Source organism: Felis catus, chromosome B1 (assembly GCF_018350175.1).
Source record: "Felis catus isolate Fca126 chromosome B1, F.catus_Fca126_mat1.0, whole genome shotgun sequence".
Classification (NCBI taxonomy): Eukaryota; Metazoa; Chordata; class Mammalia; order Carnivora; family Felidae; genus Felis; species Felis catus.
Window position 1 is genome coordinate 173,307,748 of NC_058371.1, and position 15,550 is coordinate 173,323,297.

Below are 15,550 nucleotides of genomic sequence, written 5' to 3' on the forward strand. Positions count from 1 at the left end.
CAGGCAGTATCCCTCACGCCTGGTGGATGAACTTGTCAGCAACATGTGCCAATAACTTAGTAGATGCTTCTTCTGCCTTTAGCAAACTGAATTTCCAGCTGTTATCTTGAGTAGACTGGTGATTCGGAAAATGTATTGGTCATACGCATGACCCAAGTAGCTTGTCAAAAATACTGATTCTGATCCACTAGGCCCAATGCCAGGCCCAAAACTTCTGCATTTCGAACACACTCCAGGTGCTGTTTGTGCTGCTGATTAGCAGAGCACATTTTGAATAGGTAGTTTCAACCCTAAATTATCTCTGCCTCGAGGTACCTCTACCTGGAAAGTAGTCTGAGACACATGCCCAGGGCAGTATTTCTTCTCTTTGATATTCTGCCTTAATTCCAGGGCCTCACTCCCCAGTTTCCTCCCTTCTACATAGTGTTCTCTACAATCATGTTGATTTTCCCAGTTTGCTGTCCAGACAAGGGGTACATCTTATTAGGGCAGGGAAGAACAGGATAGAAGATCTGTCATCATTGTTCAAAGAACATAAAATGACCCCCTGAAAATTAAAGGAGAAAAATTGACAGATAAAACCCTAAAACCACATTCAAGGGGAAAAGTCATCCATTTATATAACCAGAAGAACAACAGTGAGAAAGTACCTGGTAATTTTTAAGAAAAATTAAAAAAAAATTTTTTTTAATTAAAAAAAGTTTTTTAATTTTAAATTAAAAAAAAGTAGGAGAAAAAAGATCATGAAAAATACTCATTCAATTGTTCATTCATTCATTCATTCATTCATCCATTCAATTCACCTAATACTTGAGCAACTATTCTGTGCCAGGCTTTTCCCGGTGCTGGGTATGGTTGTTGAAAATGACAGAATCCATCCCTTTCCTGGTGGAGCTGACATCCTGCGGAAAAAGATAGCAAGGCAGCAGACAAATAGACACATAATTACAAATAATGCTTGACTACAAAGGAAATAAGGTGTTAACCCCCTCCCCCTGCACTACTGTGCAGACAGTGGTGAGGGGCCTCCCTCAGAAAACCATGTTCAAGCTGAGAGTCCAAAGATGAGGAGCAGCGGGACCTGTGAAGAGTCAGATTGGAGGCGGAGGGAAGAAAGATCACTTCAAGGAGAAGGAACAGCATCTGCGACGGCCCTGGGGCGGGAAAGAATCTAGTGGGTCTGAGGAACTGAAATGAGTCTGTCTGGCTGGAGCCTAGCACGGTGGGTGGGGAGAGCGGCAGCAGAGGAAGTTGAAAGGGTGCTTTATAGTCTCGGACATTGACACCCATGGACTAACCATGGCTGGTAAGCAAAATGAACTTGAAAGCTTAGTACAAGAGAGTAAATCTGGATGGGACTTGTTTACACAAATATTCCCAGAGTGTCTACTTGTCCCAGGATTGGTATATGGAAATAGATGGTAGATTAAACAGAAGAAAAGGATCTGATCGAAAGGAATGGGCAAGACCATCGATCACTGTTGAGAAAGCTGTTGATTTACTTGGGTAGATATGAACCCAAGAAGGGAATTTGGTAGAGAGTGTTGGGTGGGGGGTGGCAGACGTCACTGTAACCTTGGATTGGACTGGCCTTGGATCATGGAAGCAAGAAGAGGCTAAACATACTGCACATGCTTGTGTGTATGTGTGTGTGAATGTGTGTGTGTGTGTGTGTGTGAGAGAGAGAGAGAGTTTAAAAATATATATCAATGATATTAAAGAAAACCCTCTATAATCTCACCAAGCTCACCTAACCTCTTCCACTTTTGCCACATCTTTCTAGCACTTGTTGGCACGCATAAGTGGCCCACTTACTACATCCATCACACGGGTACCATGTTGTCATCCCTAATTGTCACTACAACACACGCTGATATGCAAATGCAGCTCCTCCAATGCTCCGTGTTTCTGTGGTCTCCACAATTATATTTTAAGGGTTAGTCCAGATTTTTTTTTAAAGAGAAAACAATTCTCTTCTCCTGTGGTGGTTGTGAGGCCAAGTTTTGGAGTCCGACAGGCCTGGAGTCAAACCCTCGCTTTGACAATTTACTATCTGGGCAACTTTGGTGAAACTGGCCTCTTGAAACGGCAGTCTTGTCGCCCATAAAAAGGAACGGTGACCCTTAGCTCCCAGAATTGCTATAAGAATTGCGATATTGGATAGAAATTGAACATGGAGATGGGTCCATGGTGGTAAATGGAAGCTGTTTTATTAATAGCACCATTTTTATTATTCTCTTTGAGAAATTTCAGACAGGATATAGCACAGCACAGAGGAACTCTCAAGAGAGTAAATTTCATCTAAGTTTCACAGCAACAGACAAGACCAGTTGTCCCCTTCGGGGTTTAGGGGAAGGTCTTTTCTCCAGATTAGGTCAGGCATTCACGCCACTCATTTCTGCTGCCCGCCCCATCTCTCTGCACCTGGTTTCCCTCCCAAACAGGGATTTACCTGACCTAATCCCACGGCTTTTCCTCAGGGTCCACATGTCACCATCCTTTGTAAAAACCACATTAATATGTTAGGGACACCAAAGCATTCATCAGTCCCCCAAAGCAAAAACATTTACCAAAGCTTGCCTGGCCAGGCTAAAAGAATTGGTGCAGCTTAGAAGAGCAGATCCTTTATAGACAGAAAGCACTGCCCCACCTGCCTCTGCCCCACCCCCCGCCCACCCTGTGCGTGTTCCCTGCTTATTATATTTTCTTCCTAAAGGCCACTGTCCCAGATCAACCCTTAAGCCGAATTTAAGTGTGAGTGCTCTTCACAAAGCACCCAAAGGTATTTGCTACCCCACATAAAGACATCAAGTTCTGTGTGTGTGTGTAAAATAGTCAATATGCCACTTATTACTTCTGTAGGAAGGAAAAAAATGAGTCCGTATAATTCTTTTCAGCAAACCAATTATTAAGCACGCATTCATCTGACCACTTTTTATGGAGCACTTTTATGTGTTAGATGCTGAAAAGGATATAAATACTAATCAGGCATAAAAGCCACTTCTGGACGCTGACAGCTTAGTAAGAGAGCCAACATACGTGTCCGACATGTATGTACAGATGTGTATGTATGTGTAAGGGCATGTATTAATGTGTGTGTGTAAATACACACGTACAAAGAATATGCAAAGTGCCAGAGGATAGGTTCAGATAAAGTTCTGTGACTGTTCAGGTGGGGACCCATTCATCCCAGCTGAGGCCTGCCCTCACCACCCTATTTCATACCACAGTCTGCCCCACCTCACACGCTTCCCGCCTCCCTTCTCCTGCTCTCCCTGCTTTCCCAGGGAACTTATTGCCACATTACTTATTTATTGTTTTTTATCTGTCATCCCCGCTAGAATGTAAGGTCTCTCCTTAAGGGACGGAGATTTTTGCGTTTTGATGTATCCCAAGTGCCTAGACTAGAGCCTGGCACACGATAAGCACTCGATAAATTTCCCTACCTGCAGGGCAGGCAGGACAGGTGAGATGAGAAACAACCATCCATCCATCCACCCATTTAATAGGCATCTATCAAGTTTCTTCGCTATGCCAAGCATCATCTTAAGGTGCTGGAGATGTAAAGAAAAAGAACTTTCTGTCCCCTCCAGGGGCTGGCAATCTGGACAGAGGGCAAGGGCTTCCTGCTTAGATAAACAGTGCGAGCAAAGACTCCAGAGGCACAACCGCTGGGGCCCTGTTCAAGAGAAGGTGCAAAATGGGTGTGATGGGGACATCCTGGGAATAAAGCTGAAGAGGGACTGTGGGCACCAAGCCCAGACTGCATAGAACCCCTGGCTGAGCAGTCCATGCTGACAGCTGGACCCTCACAAGGCTCAGAGATTACGCCTCATTTTTAAACAACCCCCTTCGTTACAGACATAAGACTCCATCACAGCCAAATAAATCAGACTTAATCCGAGAGGTGGAAAGTCAAACGGCAGTAATGCGCAGAGCCCTCTTCCTTGCAGCCCATCTATTTTCATGCTTCACGCTTTGCCTGTTTCCAAGTCACAGAGGAATGGGGTCACGTAGGCAGGCCCGTGCAGAGCACCCCCAGGCTGTTTCCAACGTTGCACAGACTATTCCAGCCAGGACAGGGGAAGGCCAGGTGGGGTGAACACACCTGCTTTGCCCTCTGATTGCCAGGCTACCTTGGAGGAAGAAGGATTCCTTCTTCTAGCAGCATGGCTGACACTCCAAGACACCCGGATGGCTCCCCTAGCTCATGCCTCAGGATCACCAGCAGTCAGGATCAGTTGCGGGACCTTGCTGAGTGCTGAGCTCAGAGCCAGGCACTAGGAAAGGTCATATACGTGGTAGAAGAGTCGGGAAGAGCTCATGTGTGACCCCAAGGAGGGAGAGAGGAGATACTATAAAAATAAATGCTTAGAGGCATCATTAGATTGGATGGCTGTTCTGAGCTCTGGAAAAAAAGAGCATATAAAAATAATTCTGTTATAAACTGACTCTTTCCTATATATAGCAAATACAAATAATCATCCATTTCCCCAGTTCATCTGTTTTGTGAGTTCCTGTTTTTAAATGGTGGTTAAAAACTCAGCCACAAGCAGAAGTTCTAGTGACAGCCACAGAGGAATGTCCAGCCATCAAGGTGACCCGGAGGTCCCTGCAGGGGAGGTGGGATGTTGGGGGTGGGGGGGTCTGTTGCAGGAACCGGATGATTCATCCCCAGGGAAAATCAGGCCACTTGGGCAAAACCGAAAGCATGCATTCCAGGTCACTGCTGCTGGCTTTTCCGTCCTATTCCCCGGCAGACTGGAGGATGCTGCAGGGAGTGAATCCCAAGTTACTCTGCAGACGTCCCTACCCTTTACCCTTTGCCCCTGCCCTGGCGTCTCTTAACAGCCTCACCAAAAACTGCCCGCCATCAACAGTAGGGAGAAACCACCTACGTTATGTGAATATAAAAGCATATGAAGAATACAGATCTCCAGGTGATTACATGGTCCCGGGTCGGACGTGTTGCTGCCCAGGGTGCCTTTGCCCAGGAGTACAAGTGTGAGTGAGAAAAGCCAGTTTCTCTCCCCGTAAGCAGCTCAGCCAAGGAAGTGAGCCTCTATCAGACATCAACACTGATAAAGTTCTGGCTGCTAGGAATGCATGGAGGGAGGGGTCAGGCAGATGTGAGGACTCACTCTTCCAAGTTGCTAAGAGATTCCAAGCTGAGTCTTGTCAGGAAATGCTACCTGGTGTTAAGCCTTGTAACTCTACCCGAGGAGCCTCTTTTCCCATTTCTTTTTAATTGTTTCCTGCCTCTGTCCAGGGGAGCGATTTAAGTCACTCTGATTCCCCACTAACAGCCTACTGGATGACAACAGACCAGAAAAGAGAAGACATTCCAGAAATAGAAAACCACTGTGAAAAATAACTGCCCAGAGCTTCATTAAGCCTTAAGAAATAGGACCACTCCCCGGTAATCTCATTGTTCAGAACATAAGGGAATCCACGGTAGCAGTGGAATATATTTTCGGTGGTGTTCCGGCTGTCATTCTTCCAGCAGGCATGCACCGAATGGCACTGACAATAGCTAATAGCTGACACTTAATACCTGCTTACAGACCAGGTACTGAGTACTGACTTAGTACTGACTTAGGATGTATTATCTAATTTAATCCTCCCATTCATCTATGAGTGTCTTGCTGTTATGACTCCCAATTTATGACCAAGAATAATGAAGGCACTGAGAGGCTAAGTAATTTCCCCAAGATCACAGAGCTAAATCACAGAAAGCCAGGACTAGACCTAGTTTAGGCCCCAGGTTTAGGTACTGTATTTCTCGGCCCCTACGAGAGATGTCCAAAAAAGATTGTGCAACCTGCCCTGAAAATTCATTCCAGGCTTGCCCTCAGAAAGTCCCTTCCAGGGAATTTGAATTTCTCTTCTTCTGTTACAGTCCATTTCCTCTTGCTCAGCTCCAAGGGGAGCTGCAGAATTAGGCATGGCAGCTTCTGAGAAGTGGAAGGGGAAGGGGCAGGGCTGGTCCTAGAGCAGGCACTGAAGGGAGAGATGTGTTCCTCACGCCCAGGACTGGAACACCTGCGGTGGGGACCCCTGCAGTGGGGGCCCGCCTGCGGTGGGGGGGGGTCGCCTGCGGTGGGGGCCCCTGCGTTGGGGGTCGCCTGCAGCCCTCGGGAGCCCTGGTTACATCCTGGTGGAAGCCCGCGCTCCTCCCACCGTTGAAGAGCAAAGGTTCATTTGCCTGCCGAGAAGTCAGAATTTGGCCTCTGATGCAACATGTCTGGCATTTTGTCAAGCGCTCCGTGCTCATGGAGAAGGGCAGAGAGTGCTTTTGTATACATTCTTAGAAGAGGCCCTTAGAAAAACTGCGTTTTCTGGGGCCTCAGAACCCCTACAAACCTGGGGACTCAGTCCTAGTCATCACCAGTTAGCACCAAGACACTAAACAACCCTCGAGCAAAAACCCTCCCCCGCAAAACTAGAGCATGCCCACAGGGCTTGTTCAAACACCGCCCCCCCCCCCCACCCCCGTTGTGTCCTCCAGCACCATCCCGCTGGTGCCGTAGGTCTGGGAGGGAGCCCCAGCGGCTTCACTTCTAGCAAGTTCCCAGGTGACGCTCTTGGTCTGGGGGCCCTACTTTGTGTCTCCAGAGATTACGCTGTAGAGTTCTGGGTGCCAGGTTAGTACCAGCAAACGCATTCCTATGACTCACAGCTGAAAACACAATTCCAGCACAACGTGGTCTTTCAAATCCCAGAGGCACAAACATGCGAGAAGTGAGAGGTAGAGGGGGTGAACAGGTTGAGCCCGAGCTGAATGACACTTCAGAATACACGTCTCACGGACAGGGGACTGAGGGAAGCTGAAAGGACTTGCAGAGAAAGGCTTGTTGATAGTCTTTCCACTTCATTCCTAACTGTCCCAAAGTTGGTCTGGGCAAAGTCGGCCCTGCCCTGTGCAGCCCAGACCTGCCCGAGGTGTTCTCTTCTGCCTCAGGAGAGTAAATTTACCTCCCAACCACAAATGGCTGCATTTGCGTTCTCTTGCCTTGGGAAAGACAGGGACATGTGCCCGCCTTGCCCTACCAGTTCATTAACATACCCTTCATCAGGTCCCTGTTGGGGATCTGAGATTTCAGTATAAATACCCAAAAGGAAGGGACCCTGCCCATCATTACACTTCTAGAAAGCCTGAGGTCAAGACCTAGAAAATAGAGTGGGGGCCTAACACAGTCTACTGAGGGAGTCAACCTTCTGGTTTTGGGTTTTTTTGTTTTTTTTTTTTAGTGTTTATTTATTTTTCAGAGAGAGAGAGAGACCCAGCATGAGTAGGGGAGGGGCATAGAAGAGGGAGACACAGAATGTGAAGCAGGCTCCAGGCTCTGAGCTGTCAGCCCAGAGTCCCACAGGGGGCTCAAACCTACGAATCTCAAGATCATGACCTGAGCCGAAGTCTGAGGCCTAATGGACTGAGAGCCACACAGGCTCCCCCAACCTTCTCTTGATGTATCCAAAGTGGCTTCATCCCTATTATTCCTCTGAATGGGAATCCCTTCCTCCTTGACCTCATGGTGAGCTCCTGGTCTGCCTTCAACACTCATCTCAGGGCTGCTTTGGGAGGCGCCACACCGCACGCACACTTCCATATTGTTTATGCACCTGAGTGGCAGCAGAGAGATGATCAACCTCTAGATATTCCCAGCCTGTGCTCTCCTTCCTTAGTGGCTAAAAAGACCCTTCCCGCTTGGTTGCTACTGTTCTGTCACTCTCCAGGGATAGAGGTCTCCCTTGCCAGAATCTTACTTTTCCGTGGTACAGACCCAAAGGCTCAGACAGAAAAATGAAGAGACAGAAGGAAAGAAGAAGGTTTCGAAGAGACGAGAGGCATGTGGACTAGGGACAGAAAGATGTTTTCTCAAAGGTAGGAAAGGAAACTGGCGTGGGTCAGGGCACTTTTCTGGTGGGGTGGGGGTGGGGTTGAAGAAAGAGTGCCCCGAGGAGGCTCAGGCTGCGAGCAGGTGGACAGAGAAGGGAAGAGGTTGTATCAGGGTAGCTCAGGAATCCATATGGATTCCATTTACAGAACTTGAAAATACAAGTAAAGGACTTATGTTATTCTGAAATACCTCTTGGTCACTGGGACCCTCTTTCTCTGACACGGGGGCCGGACCGAGTGGATTACGCTTTTATCCGGTTCCACCCTCGTGCTTCTCGGGTCTTCCGCTCTACCGTTCCCAGCATGTGGCCCAGAGCCTGGTGCGTGTGAGATGCTCAGAAAAAGTTAGGTTTTTTTCCTCCTTTCTTCCCTTCTGTCAACCTTGAGCAGCCCATCAGGCTGAAATGACGGCAGAATGGAGGATGGGCTGACAGGACGAGTCGGGGGAGAGAGGCAAATCGAACATGGCGCTAAGTCTGCCTGGACTGAGTACCAGCAGCACAGTGCTGATCTTGGCTGGGGGCCCACCATTTACCAGCCCCCTCCTGGCCTCTGGGGTATGGCTAATTAAAGACATGATTACTCATTTCATTCCCAAGTCGCTATTTAAGGAAGTAGAATCATGCCATTCCTATAAGGCCTCTGACCCTAACTAGAGGCAAACAGTGCCAGGGCTTGTGCAAGTGGCTGTAAGTACAGAGCTGTTCAAAGAGCCTGGGAGGAGGGAGGAGGGAGCAGGCCCTACAGCTGGGCCAGCTGCTGGATTGCCCCCCCCCAATGTCCTCCTCTCTCCCTCCCGCCAAGGGGTCAGGATCTAGTGACAATCCCTCCCCGAGCCCCCTGCCAGGGCAACTCCTATGTTTTCTGAACACAGTCAGAGTCACACAGCTGACTCAGAAAAAAAAAAAAAAAAAAAAAAAAAAAAACCCAAAACACTAACAATCTCCTTTTGTATTTTAAGTAGCAGCAACTTGGAGCATTTGAGATTCTTCAGTTGTTTTTTAAGAAATCAAAAAAAAAAAAAAAAAAAAAAAACATTGCTTTTAATCAACAAACTCTTTAATCAACAAACTCTCACCGCTCTCTGTCAGGCCCAGTGCAAAGCACTGGGAAAAGAAGTGAATCAAAATCATTCCTGCCCTCAAAGGGTATCCAGTCTTAAAGATGAAATACATACATGAACAAGTAAGTTACACTAACACGGAATAAGTACAAAGGTAGAGATACAGACTCTGCACGATACAGAGAAAGTGGTGCTAACGGGTAGGGAAAAAAGGTGTGCCGGAGGATGAGAGACCCGATGGGGTTTTGAGGCAAAAATAGGAGTTCATCTTACCAACTTACCAGCCTAGTAAGGGAAGAGCAACCCCGGCAGGGGAAAGCATATTAAAAGTGATTGAAATCATAGAAAAACAGGTTGAACTCCCTTGTTTCAATGGGTTTCAAACTTGTCTAACAAATAATTAATTGCTAACTGTAGATTGACATAACTGAGGGGTATTCTGAAGCATCTAGTACAAACATGAAATCTCTTTTTTTTATGACTTTTTAAAATTTTACTTATTTTTGAGAGACAGAGACAGACCAAGAATCCCAAGCAGGCTTTGCACTGTCAGCACAGAGCCCGACAAGGGGCTTGAACTCACGAAGCGTGAAATCATGACCTGAGCCAAAATCAAGAGTTGGACGCTTAACTGACTAAGCCACCTAGGCGTCCCTGAATTTTTTTTTTTTATCAAAATATAATTGACTTATAACATTAGATTAGTTTCAGGTAGCATGAAATTTCTTAGATATTTATTTTCATTTTTTAAAACTGTATACTTTGTGTAGTATGGTTTGTAACAGTCTCACATGTTTTGATATTAAAATAATGTTTTCAACTTTCGGTCAGTAAGATTGACTTTCCAAACATACACTGTCAAATAAAATTTATCCTCCATGGAAAAAGAAGCTTCCTGTTGACCTTTTGGGTTGAGAGAAAGGCAGTCTTTATCCAGCCTAACAACTACAAAGACTAAAAGATGATCAGAGGGGCGCCTGGGTGGCTCAGTTGGTTAAGTGTCCCACTTCGGCTCAGGTCATGATCTCATGGTCCATGAGTTCAAGCCCCACGTGAGGCTCTGTGCTGACAGCTTAGAGCCTGGAGCCTGCTTCAGATTCTGTGTCTCCCTCTCCCTCTCGCTCTCTCTGCCCCTCCCCCACGCACACTCCATCTCTCTCTTCCTCAAAAAAATAAGTAAACATTAAAAAAATATTTTTCAAAGATGGTTGGAGACTAGAGCTTTGAATACACAAGTGATTTTTCATACTCATATTTATGCCTGTTGACTGAGTTTGACCACAGTTACAGTGTCTTCCAAAAACTCTTCTTCAAGTAAGTTTGTCCTACTTCCCTTTCTGTCTGCCATGGCTGTCTGCCATGTTGATTGACTTGAGGAAAATACCAGAGGAGGAAAAGCCACTGGGAACCAGTCAGCAATGACAGAGCAGACAAAGTGGATTCTCTCCAAAAAAAATCAGGATTTAGAGCAACCCCAGGCTGAATTTGCATTGATCGCCAATTAGATGCAGGCCACCATTTGAGGTTTAAAATTTTTTTTAAATGGTGTTTATTTTTGAAACAGAGAGAGGCAGAGTGCGAGCAGGGGAGGGGCAGAGAGACAGGGAGACACAGAATCCGAAGCAGGCTCCAGGCTCTGAGCTGTCAGCACAGAGCCCAACTCGGGGCTTAAACCCAAGATGAGATCATGACCTGAGCCGAAGTCGACACTTAACCCACCGAGCCACCCAGGCGCCCCCGCCATTGGAGGTTTTAAAATGCCACCTCAGGTGAAAGGTAATGATTCCCTAATCCCCATGCCAGGTTAACACTCCAGACCAATTAAGCCAGAGTGGCGTCCAGGCGTTAGAATTTATTAAACCTCTAGGGTGATTCCAATGTGCCACCAGTTTGCGAATCAGTGGGCCGGATCCTGGTGGTTCTCAACCTTGGCCACACATTACAATCACCTGAGGGGGTTTTTATACATGTGGTGGAGGAGTCCAGTCTCCAGCCCAGTAGATCAGAATCTCTGCGGCTTGGGTGTGGGTATCCACGTGGCCCTTAAACCTGGGGAGGAAGTCAGCACCCCCTAGCTCTGTATTCTGGGGCAACTTCCTTGCAATCTCCTAAGTCCTATGTGGATGCCTGGACCCACAGGGGCTGTCGGGGCTGTCCCCTGGGTGCCCCGAGCAGGGACCAGGAGACAGATGCTCTCAGAGCTCAATGTCTCATGTTTTTGTCGTTGCCAGGACGCCTGTGGCCTGAGTGGTTCCAGGACGGAAGCCTGGGTCACTCCTGCCTGATGCACTGGCTGCCAGTGGTGCTAACACCTGATGGGGGGGGACAACTCCCATCAAACATGCAGCATGGTTGGGGCTCTGGTTTACCCGCCATCCACCCTTATCGAGTTGCATGTGTGGGCCCCACATGCGTGGTTCTTGCCCCGCCCCGTTCAGACCGTTGGGTCCACAGCACGGAGGGGTATGGGCAGCAAGCCTGGCCCTGTGAGCCCCCCCCCCACCGCCCCCCGGCTGACACATAGGATGAACCACCACCCCAGGGCAGGGTCCGCAGGTGGCTTTCCAGGCTGTTCCTCCTCGATGCCAAAGGAGGCTGCTGGTCAGATTCCTCTCTTTGTCTCCTGCTGGTAGTGACCTCGTGCCGTCCCTGTCTTCAGCCACGCCTGATGACGGTGGATGTTTTTTTGCGGGAATGGGACAGTTCTGCTCACTCTTGCCGCAGGCCATTACCCTCTGGGCTGGTGGCCCTGTGCAGCCAGGCTGTGGTCCCCACTGAAAGAGATCACATTCCAGGAAGGCGATGATCACCACCCAAAGGGTTCAGAACACCGTGGAAGATAATTTAACATTTGTGCTGGAAAATTGCCAATGACAAATTTAACGTCACCAAAGAGAAATGTTAGCCTTCACACTTTCTTGCGTACGGGGGAACACCTGTGTTTCGTGCTTATCGTCAAGAGGGAAGCAGGGGTCCAGCCTTCGAGAGGGTCAAGGTGGGGCCGGAATCTTCACCCGAAATGCTATGACGCGACAGCTTGCCAGTCAGAAAGGAGCAACCTTAAATGGTGTTAAGGATCTATTCCATTTCAGGGGCGCCTGGGTGGTGCAGTCGGTTAAGCGTCCGACTTCAGCCAGGTCACGATCTCGCGGTCCGTGGGTTCGAGCCCCGCGTCGGGCTGTGGGCTGATGGCTCAGAGCCTGGAGCCTGTTTCCGATTCTGTGTCTCCCTCTCTCTCTGCCCCTCCCCCGTTCATGCTCTGTCTCTCTCTGTCCCAAAAAATAAATAAACGTTGAAAAAAAAAATTAAAAAAAAAAAAAAAGGATCTATTCCATTTCAATACAGATTGGCTTCGAGGAGCCCCGGCATTGGGATGACAGTGCTGTTCTCTTCCAATGCTGGGAGGCATGCAGTTACCCAGGAATGCGGTGTTAGACAACGTAAAGAACGAGAAAAAAAGGGGGTCTGGACCCTACAAAGAATCTTCGGGTGCAATGACTGGACACTGATAATTAATACCTAAAGTAGTTCTTCAACCCATAATTCTCATTTTTCTTCAGTAGATCACTATGCCTCATGTGGGCCTATGAATTTTATAATACATTTTGTAATCGACTTGTTTTATACCCGACAATAAACATATAAATAGCTTTTCTGTACCTATTATTCTAATATTTTTTAATAAATCACTCACGTGGGCCCATGAGTTTTGCAATATTTTTTAAAGTTTATTTATTTATTTTGAGAGAGAGACAGTGCGAGTCAGGGAGGGGCAGAGAGAGAGAGGGAGAGAGAGAAAATCCCAAGCAGGGCTCTGTGCTGCCAGCACAGAGCCCAAAGCGGAGCTTGAACTCACAAAACCATGAGATCGGGACTTGAGCCCAAACCAAAAATCAGACGCTTAACTGACTGAACCATCCAGGCGCTCCCGCAATATGTTTTATAATCAACTTGTCTCATAGACAGGAGCCCCACCAAACAGTATTTTCCCAGGCTTTTCACGTGTTACGGGAGATCCTGTTGGGTATCTGGTTTTGCTGGTTTTTTTTTTTAATTTTTTTTAATGTTTATTTATTATTGAGAGACAGACACAGAGTGTGAGCAGGGGAGGGGTAGAGAGAGGGGGAGACACAGAATCTGAAGCAGGCTCCAGGCTCTGAACTGTGAGCACAGAGCCTGACGTGGGGCTCAAACTCACAAAATGCGGGATCGTGACCTGAGCCGAAGTCAGTTGCCTCACCAACTGAGCCACCCAGGCACCCCTCATTTTGCTGTTTTTTTTTTTTGTTTTTTGTTTTTTTTCAAAAGCTTCCCAGGTGATTCCAAGTTTGCACCCAGGGCTGAGAGTTCCTGCACCGGAAGCAAGCGGGTGAATGCACGCCCACACCTCTGATTCCAGCCAGCAGTGGGGAGGTGCCTCAGGTGGACTTAGAGGTTGAACTGTGCCCCCCACCTCCCTCCCCGACCAGAATTCATTTGCTGAAGTCCTAACCCCTTGCACTTCAAAATGTGGCCTCAATTGGAAATACGGTCACTGCAGATATAATTAGTTAAGATGAGGTCATACCAGAGTAGGGTGGGCCCCTAAAGCAGTATGACCGGTGCCCTTATAAAAAGGGGAAATTTGGACACAGTCCCACACACAGGGAGAGCATCATGTGAACATGGAGGCAGAGATCGGGGTGATGCATCTATAATGCAGGGAACACCAAGGATTGCCAACACACCGCCAGAAGTCAGGGGAGAGGCCAGGATGAGATCCTTCCCTCAGCATCCACAGCAGGACCCAAGTCCGCTGACACCTTGATCTCGGACCTCCAGCCCACAGTTTGTGGGACTTTGTTCCAGTAGCCCTAGCAAGCCCACACAGGGAGTTTCCTCCAAAACAGCAAACAGAAGTTCCATACACAAATGTTCCAAGTGGACTTTAAAACAAACAAAAAACCAGAATCTCTCTAGGTAGCGAAATTGCTGGAAAGCTTTGGAAACGATTTGGAAACTCAAAGAAATCATTTTGTTTTGTTTAACGGGGCTCACACTGCCGCAGGAAGCATCGTAAATCTCAGTGACCATCCTGACCAGCTGATAGCTACTGAGAAAGTAACTGGTTTGTGTCCATTCCTGCACTCAGTTCTCTCCCTTGCTCATTTCAGCCGGTCAGCAGCAGGACAGGTAATTGAATTAAATCACCTAGCAACTGCGATGCTCTCCTTTTTCGTATCAAAGGAGCCTTTCTCTTTAATCGATTAAAAATCTGAGGTCTCCCTGGCAAGGAGAAAATTCTTAGAATTAGAAGTTGGCCAGGAGCTGGATTCGTAGGGACAGTTTCCAGATACAAAAGGAAGCTTCAGGGGGGCCTTAATCAGGCCCCCCTAGAGGAACCCACGGGGTGGCCCAGGGGTTCCTGGACAACAGTGGCTTGTACACCTCCCACCAGCTGCTGAGTCCCTCAAGGGAGAGGACTTTGTCCCTCACTTCTCATCCCAAACCCAATCTTCACGGCCGTTCTACTGAATTCTCCTGCCTAACCCTTTCCTGGGCACAGAGATGGATCTTCTTTGCCCAATTCCTATGCAGGGACCAGGATAAACAGAGCTCACAGATTGCAGGGATGCAGTGAGAGGGCAGGAAATGAGCATCTCAGCTCGGCCACTCACAGTAGTTTTCAGGGTCACGCATGCCAGACAAAAAGACAAATGGAAATTTAATTAGGGTCAGTGAAAGGAGAATGGGTATTGAACTTAGCCATGAATTTTTCTTTTCGAAGATGTAAATAGAACCTCAGAGTGGAGTCCTTTGGCTCTTTTGAGTTATGGAGATGGTTCTCTAATTGAAGAGTTGGGACACACTCATCTTCCTATATAAGACATAAGCAGATGTAGGGAGCTTTAGATAAGGTTCTTTCAAAAAGAATAAATAAATGCAAAAGAAAGACATTACTAGCTTTCATCTTGACACTTTTCTTAGGTCCCCTCCTGCCCTAGGATTTTTCAGTGGGTAGACGTAGAGGGAAAAAAAAAAAAATTCAAACATGAAATAACATGAAATTGCTCAGTTTCAAGTCGGCTTATTTCCTGGCTCTCTGGTGAGTTGCCTGCCCAGTCAACTACTTGTCCTCTAGAGCCTTAGAAATGCCCTCGTTCAAATTTGTTCAAAGAGTTCGAACACCTAGTACCATCCAGGTGGAGCCCTTGTTCCCGCATGGACCCCGACTGCAGAGAGGAAGCTCGGCCTCCTAGAAAGAGCTTCCATTCCAAAGTCCCAGATGTGAACCCCAGGTCCTTCCCTTGTGCAGGTGATGAAGGATGGGAGTGTCTTCACAACCTCCTTGTGGGCATTCAGCGGCAGAAGAATAAATAAAGCACCGAACAGAGCTCTGATGCGCTCTCATGGGTACTCAACAGAAGGGCCTCCACTCCACTCTGCCCTGCAGCTCAGCGGATTCTTACCCTCCTCTCCCGTCCACATGGATAAGGAGGGGGGATGGGGCCAGTGTTCTCTACTCCCCCTACCCGGAAGCCAGGCTCCTGTGCCGTGCCTTCTAAAGAGGGAGCCAGGGCTGATACGAGACTGGCCCTCTCCATCTC